Raw genomic sequence first — 7,897 nt, forward strand, 5'->3', positions numbered from 1 at the left:
TGCGTTCATATCCATAGTTGGCATAGAAAGCCGATAATTTGGTAGACTCAGAGACCGCTGAGTTGTATGCATACTCTGCCAAAGGCAAGAGGTCCGCCCAGTCATCCTGTTGGTATGAACAATAACTCCTCAAGTAATGCTCCAGGGTCTGGTTAACTCTTTCTGTCTGGCCGTCCGTTTGGGGATGGAAAGAAGTGGACATCTTCAGCTTCACATTGAGAAGGCTCATGAGAGATTGCCAAAAGTGAGAAATGAACCTGCTATCTCTATCCGAGACTATGTCATCAGGTAACCCATGGAGTCTCCAGACTTCCTTCAAGAACAATTTAGCCAAATCTTCCGTGTTGTTGAGTGTAGGAAGTGGGATGTAGTGTGCCATCTTTGAGAAGCGGTCCACTATTACCCAGATCTTTGTAAACCCATTTGACTTCGGTAATCCCACAATGAAGTCCGTAGAGATGGAAGTCCATGGCCGATAAGGTATCTCCAGTGGTTGGAGCATACCAAACTTCTTATGTCTTGAGGTCTTATTCCTCTGGCAGCTGTCACAGCTCCGGACATATTCCTCAACATCCTTATCCATGTTGGGCCAAAAGAAGTTGTTTTTCACCCGCTCTAATGTCTTGAACTGGCCGAAATGGCCTGCCACTTTAGAGTCATGGGTATCGGTCAGGATATCCATCTGGAGCTTCTTGTCCTTGGGAATATACCATCGATTCTTATAGAAGATGAGACCTTCCTTGACAGACAAGTTCTGGTCCAAGTTTAGTTTCCTTTCAACCAGGGAGCGGTGCAGTTCCTGCCAGATTCCATCTTCTTTAGCTGCCGCAGATAGGCGCTCTAAGAATGTATTCTGCAATTGATTTACCCTGACAGCTGCTAGCTTAACAGGATCCAAAACCAATTGACCTGGCCTAAAAAACATCTGTGGCTCCGGCCGCAAGGTTTCACTCCCCTCTTCAGGGCGGTGATCCCAACGCCTTGATAGCACATCAGGTTTGCCATTCCTTTCTCCCGGTCTGTAGACAACTTTGAAATTGTAGCCTGCTAGGTCCTCAGACCATCTAGCTTGCCGCCTAGTGAGAACCTTGGTAGAGTTGAAGTACTCTAAATTCTTGTGGTCTGTGAAAACCGTGATCTCCTGCTCGCAACTCTTGAGCATATGCTCCCATTCCCGGAAAGAGGCTACTATAGCTCCCATTTCCTTATCATGAATGGCATAGTTGATCTCGGCGGGGGAGAATTTCTTAGAATAGAAAGCTACCGGGTGTAGTTTCCCATCTTCCCCATACTGAGAGAGCATCACTCCTTTGGCAAAGTCACTGGCATCAGTCTCAACCACAGTTCTTCTGCTAGGGTCAAAATGGAGAAGGATTGGAGCGCTTGTGAATAGCTTCTTGAGTTCCTCAAATGCTTGTTCACAGGCTGCGGTCCAATACCATTTCTTGTCATTTTGCAAGAGGTCGGTCAGAGGTTTGCAAACTTTACTGAAGCCTTCGATAAAGCGGCGATAGAAGTTTGCAAATCCCAGGAAACCTTGCACTCCCTTAATATTTCGGGGCACTGGCCATTCCTGAACCGCCTCCACCTTATCCTCTGACATAGATACTCCCTTCTCTGAGATGTGATAGCCAAGGTATTCTACTTCTCGGACATGGAAGGATGTCTTGCTGATGGAGGCACACAATTTTGCTTCCCTGAGCTTCTGTAGGACCTTCTCAACCAGCCTTTGATGTTCTTCCTCAGTCTCCGAGTAGATGAGGATGTTGTCAATATAGACAACCACTCCTTCATCCAGTAGTTCCTTTAGCACATCATTGATTATTGCCTGGAAGGCGGAAGGGGCGTTGCATAGACCAAATGGCATCACATTATACTGATTCAGTCCATAGCGGGTTCTGAAAGCGGTTTTCCATTCATGCCCTTCTGCTATCCTGATCAAATTGAAGCCATTCTTCAGGTCTATCTTTGTGAAGATCTTGGCCTTGAACAACCTATCCCTGAGCTCGCTCATGATAGGCAGAGGGTACTTGTCCTTGACAGTGACCTTGTTCAAACCTCTGTAGTCAACACAAATCCGCCATGTCCCATCCTTCTTAGGTATGAACAATATGGGTGCCGCTGCTGGGCTGCTAGATCTGGAGATCTTTCCTAGAGACAACTCTTTGTCTAGGTACTCCCGGAGGGCCTTCAACTCTGGAGCGGAACATGGGTATAGCGGGCCAAATGGGGGAGCGGTACTAGGCAAGGGATTGATCTTCAAATCATTCCGGGAGTGTGGAGGCAGCTCCTGTATCTTCTCTTGACTGAATACGTCAGCCCATTCCCTATAGCGGAGAGGTATCCTTTCAGCGATATCCCCTCCATCCTCGTCATGCCATACTGAGGCGGCCAGTTGATACACTACATCTTCTTCTTCCATCATTTGGTATGAAGAGATGAGTTCAAACTTGATCGCCGCTGGGAGACAGTCCTGCTTGCAGTAGTCACTTCTCCACCTTATGGTATTGAGTTCCCAATTGATATCCGGGTTGTGCTTCCTTGCCCATGCAATTGGGAGGTCCCCTGATATTCCTTCTTCCAAGGTAGCCACTTCCCATCGGAGTGTCTCTCTATGATCTCCCATGCTCAAGTGGACTGGGTGAGTGTAGTACTCTCCTCCGCCCATCATGACATCTCCTTGAGCATCATACATTGTCAGAGGTTGGTCTCGCCGCACTAAGGGAACTCCATACTTCCTGACAAAACTCTGGCTGAGGATTGCTCCTGTACAGCCGGTGTCGAAGAGGAAGGTCCCTTCGGCGTCTTCAACTTTGTTCTTGACCGTCCATGACAGTCCTGCTTTCAGTATTGGCCTCTTGCCATGTACTGGTAAGGATGGAAGCTTCTCTTCTAACCTTCTTCGCTTCTGGGCGGGTTCTGAGCTTGATTCTCTTTGTCTTTTCTCCATTGCTGATAGCTGCGGGCACTACTAAGATCAATAGATCCTTTGGTTCTATTCCCAAGTGATAATAGAGCAAGTATATTGTGTGATAGTCTGGTAGCGGTTTTCGAAGTGTCTTGTAGCAAATGTAACTTTGGCAGAGCACTTACAGACCAGCTGTTTCGGGTTATAAACCCATCCTCAGAGTGCTTGGAAACAATCAAATAGGCGGAAAACACAATAATTTATTCAAGAGAAACAAAGAAACAAGACCCAAAGGAAAAAACTAGTAAACATAGACTCTCAACAGACACACTTTCTACCAGATGATTTCATTGTCCGAGTCTTGCTCAGGCTGGAAAACGAAATCTTCTGTAACCTCTGGGAGTACAACAAGTGGTTCCTCTGCTACTACAGCAGCCACTTTAGCTTTCTTCTGAGGATTGGGCTTGCCATTTCCTCTTTTCCGCTTTTGTACCCTCAGTGCTGCCACTCGGACTACAGTAGGTTTCTTGGACCAACAATCGGTCCATTTGTGTCTGGACTTGCCGCACTATTGCACAAGTCAGTCTATGAACTCTACCAATAGGGAGTACCGGAAGGTCATACCTTCAAGCATACTTCTGCTTTCGTTCTTTCTTCTAGGATATCCCCCGGGATACCCTTCAGCTCCACCGCTTTATCCTTGGAACTGGATTCCTTCTGAGGTTTTGAGGAGCTTGCAGCTTCTCTCTTCCTCTTGGGGTGCCGTTCCTTTTCAGCGGGAGGATCCTTCTTGGTCCTGGTGGGTGCTTTCTCAGCTACAACCGTCTGGTACCTCTCATGGGTGTGTCCTAGCTCTCTTAGAGCAGCTATCCGCTCCATCAAGGACTTTGGCTTGGGGGTAAAGAGAGCCCAACTCATGCCTAGGTCCGGGAGGAGGGAGCTAAGGATCTTATCATCCACTAGCTGACCCTCATAGCCAGTCTTCCACATCAGCTGAATAATGCTATTCAGGAAGGAGTCTATTCCTCCCTTAGCTGTGTGGGTAAGTGCATTCCATTGGGCTACAGCATCATCCCTAGAGATGGCTTCAGCAAAGGTTGCTCTGAGAGCATCCACAAAAAAATCCCAACGCTTCCATCTCTCATCCAACACCACAGGCATCCCAGCTATCCGGTTGGCAGAAGCTTGGTCAATGGAGTTGTGGTAAGCTTCATACCACTTGATCGGAGCATCCCCTTCCATCAGGTTGCCAGCATAGCGGATCCTAACCTCTTCGGAGGTAAAGGACTGGCTTTCAATGGAGAAGACGTTCTCACATTGCCGGATGAAGGTCTCCACATTATCTGCTTTGCCGTTGAACTTGGCCGGAGGGGGGTGCCTTGGGTTCTCGGGCCCTGGAACCAACGGAGGGTTGCGAGGGGGCCGGAGCTCTCATGAACTGGGCCATGGAGGACAGAAGCTCCTTCTGCTGCTTCTCCAACTTCTTCCTGAGGTATCTCCGCCATCCTCTTCTGTCACCCTCCTCAGGCTCCGAGTCTGAACTGTCTGAGCCCCCTCCTGCGTTAGGAGCGCCGCCAACTGGGGGGACTATGCCATCTCCTCCACCATTACCCGCTGATTCTGGGCTCTGGTTTTCTCCACCAGGGTTTCCTTCTGGCTGGAGGTTCCTCCTAGGTGACTCCGGGGGTGGTGAGCCTCTGTGGGATTCCGGGGATAACCCCTGGCGAACCCAGGCTGGAGGGAGCCCAGAGGGGCCACTTCTAACCGGTGTCTGGGAGTAGTAGTCGTCGTCTCCTATAGGTGGTCGGGGGGGCCTAGCTGGAGCTCTTTGAGGAGGCAGAGGTGAGCCTCCAATGGCCGCTGGCATCATCAGGGGGAGTGTCCTCTGCCTGATAGACCTGACCGGAAACGCTGCAAATGGGTTCACCCTTTGGTGGAAGGTTCTCAGGGCCGCTCTGGACGAGGCCCTGGAGTTCTGCGGAGGTGCGGGGTTTGGGACTGGTGCTGGTGTGGGCATACTGGTGATGAAGAGCCTTCCTTCGTTGATGGCTTTCTGAATATCTTCCAGGAAGTTGGGGGGCATCGCCGGGTTTGTCCACTCAATGTCCTCCATCTCATCCGCTCCCAAGTCATCTCTCTGAGCATAACTCTGGAGTTGTGCCTGGACTCAGGAGACTTATTCTTGCATGTAGCCGAAGGCATCCCGGAGCGGGACTGCCTAAGCTTCTTGTTTTTCTTGCACCAAGGCTAGCGCATTGCCAGCCTTGATGACTTCCTGTTGCAGGCTATGCTGAAGGTAGCGCTGCAACTCCGCAAAGAAGTCCTGTAGGGTGACTTTATCGGTATCTTGCCAGGTGGGCTCACATCCGGGGATGTAGGACTGGAGCACCGTCCTGGGCTTGTGGATCAACTGTGTCTGACCCTCTTGGAATTCTAAGGCTGCCGGTTGCCATTCAATCTGAAGAGGCACTTGGGGAGCCGGGAGGGCGGACATGTTGTAGGTGGAAGAATAATCTGAAGGTGATTTGAGCCTTAAAGATTATCTGTAACGGGGGCAGCCTATCTATGTATCGCTAGAATCCAATAGAATAGATGCGGCCGTGCAGGATAGAAATCAGGTGCAGATTTATTCAAAGATACTATCGCTTAGAACTCAATAATCTTTAAGGGCTCTGCTACCGATAATTCTAGGTCAAGATGAAGATGAGAATCCGGACAGTTTGGGCGGGAATGATCCTGAGTACTTATACTCCAAAGGACTCTATTCCCTGCTCCTACTTCCTTACTAAGTTCTGGTGCTGCCTTCTAGCGGAAGGGAAGCAATACCATCGCTACCCCGCTTCTCTCTAAGCGTCAGGGAGTGCTTCCGGTTCCGAAGGCAACCACCCTTAGTCAAAGCCTTTGTAACACCTGCAGCCGTTGTTGCCACACAACAGGGGCCTGCATGAATGAGTTGCCGCTCAGGTGTAAGCTTAATCATTGCTGTAGAGCTTTCGCTTATTGTAGACTTCCCAGGCATAATCCCTTCCGTTACCGGTGGACTTCCAATGCTCAGAGGATGTAGAGGATCGCCGAGCACTCAGAGCTTCACTCTGGCTGGCCTTCTAATCATTGGCGAGGCACAGACTCGTCAGTCATTGCTCCCATGAGTAGATCCTCTTCCTAGCGCGCAGAATGTAGTTACTCTGACAGCTGGTAGCTAACCACACTGCCGGTACTTGCATGTCACTGTGCAACTGGCTTCTAACAATAACTCTCAGCATGTAACCGGGCCCTGTGTGTACTCATACACCAGACAGTTGAAATGGCTCCGTTACACTTTCCGGTATTGCTTCCGAGGGAAAAAAACGGTATCCGAACATCTCAGACCGATGAACAACGCCGTAATTTGAGGATTTCTAAAGTTTCACCCCTGCGTCCCGTGATTTTCCGGGATACTTCGGATGGAACTCTCGGAGTGCCTCGTCTGCCGTTACTTGCAACATTTTGTACGGTTCCCTGGAGTCTTCTGAGCGATAGCCATCCCAGGTAATCTGATATTATACGAACTTCTCCCTACGACCAGCCTGCTGCCATCGGCTATCGGCTATTTTCTTGAGAACGTAGCTGTCTTCACCCTGAACCTTATCCGGAGGTGGAAGCACTATAGCTCGTTGAGGGTCCTTGGACTCCCGATACGGTTCCAGCAGAGATATATGGAAGACATCATGAATGTTCCACTGAGAGGGTAGATTCGGCCTGTAGGACGTGACGCCAAGTTTCCCGACAACCTCAAAGGGACCCGATTTTGGTAATCTAGCTTATTTGATGATCGCTTGTTTAAGATGTTGTGTCGGTCCATCATCACCTCGTCCCTGACCTTCAGTTCTGGAGCACTCATATGTTTCTGATCATGCCATTTCTTCCGCTGTGCTTGCGCCGCGCTGGACACGTCGAAGTTTTCTAGTTTCCGTTTAGGTGAGGGCCAAGTGGAATCTGTTTGAAACCCATAGTTCGCGTAGAACGGCGATACTTTGGTTGACTTTTGGGTGGCTGTGTTGTAGGCTTACTCGGCAAGTGGGAGTATTCTTGCCCAATCGTCCTGCTGATAGAAGCAATAGTTTCTGAGATATTGTTCTAGCGTTTGGTTGACTCTCTCAGTTTGTCCGTCAGTTTGAGGACGATCTGTTTCAAATCTAGAGTCCCGATCGGAGATAATTTCCTCAGGAAATTCATGCAGTCGCCATATCTCCCATAGGAAGATTTGAGCAAGCTCTTGGATGGTTGCCTTGGTCTTGAGCGGAATGAATTGGGACATTTTGGTGAAACGGTCAACGATAACTCAGATATGGGTATAGCCCTCAGATTCAGGCAGGCTCATGATAAAGTCCATTGAAATGGAGCTCCAAGGCATAGAGGAGACCTCTAAAGATTGCAACATCCCATACTTCTTGTGTGTTGAGGCCTTAACGCGTTGACATGTATCGCAACTCCGAACGTATTCTTCCACATTGTTGTCCATCTTTAGCCAAAGGAGAGTGCCTGAAGGCGTTCTGCCGTTTTGCATTGTCCAAAGTGACCAGCAGTCTTCGAATCAGGTAGGGTGCTCAGGATCTTGAACTCCAGTTCTCGATGATTTGGAATGTACCACTTTTCCTTATAAAAGACGTCTCCGTCCTTTAAAGTGAGGTCTCGGTTCACCAGATTCCCAGAGGTGTTCTCAATGGCTTTTCTCAAGGAAAGGTACCCTGGATCTAAGGCTGCTCGAGCCCGGATTTCATCCAGGAGCACCGGTGTGAGTTTTGTAGACTTGGGCTGCTCTTGCACATGCTGAGTTGATCATAACGATCAGGTATTGGACAGAACCCATTATAAGTTGTCCTGGCTTAAACCAACGAATTTCAGGGTCTTGATGAGCCTTACCCCCCTCTTTAAGGGCATGGTCCCAACGCCGCGACAAGATGTCTGCTTTGGCGTTTTAGTTTTCCAGGGCGGTATACAACTTTGAAG

Source organism: Morchella importuna (genome assembly GCF_003444635.1).
Source record: "Morchella importuna strain M04M26 chromosome Unknown Morimp01GS060, whole genome shotgun sequence".
In the NCBI taxonomy this organism is placed as follows: domain Eukaryota; kingdom Fungi; phylum Ascomycota; class Pezizomycetes; order Pezizales; family Morchellaceae; genus Morchella; species Morchella importuna.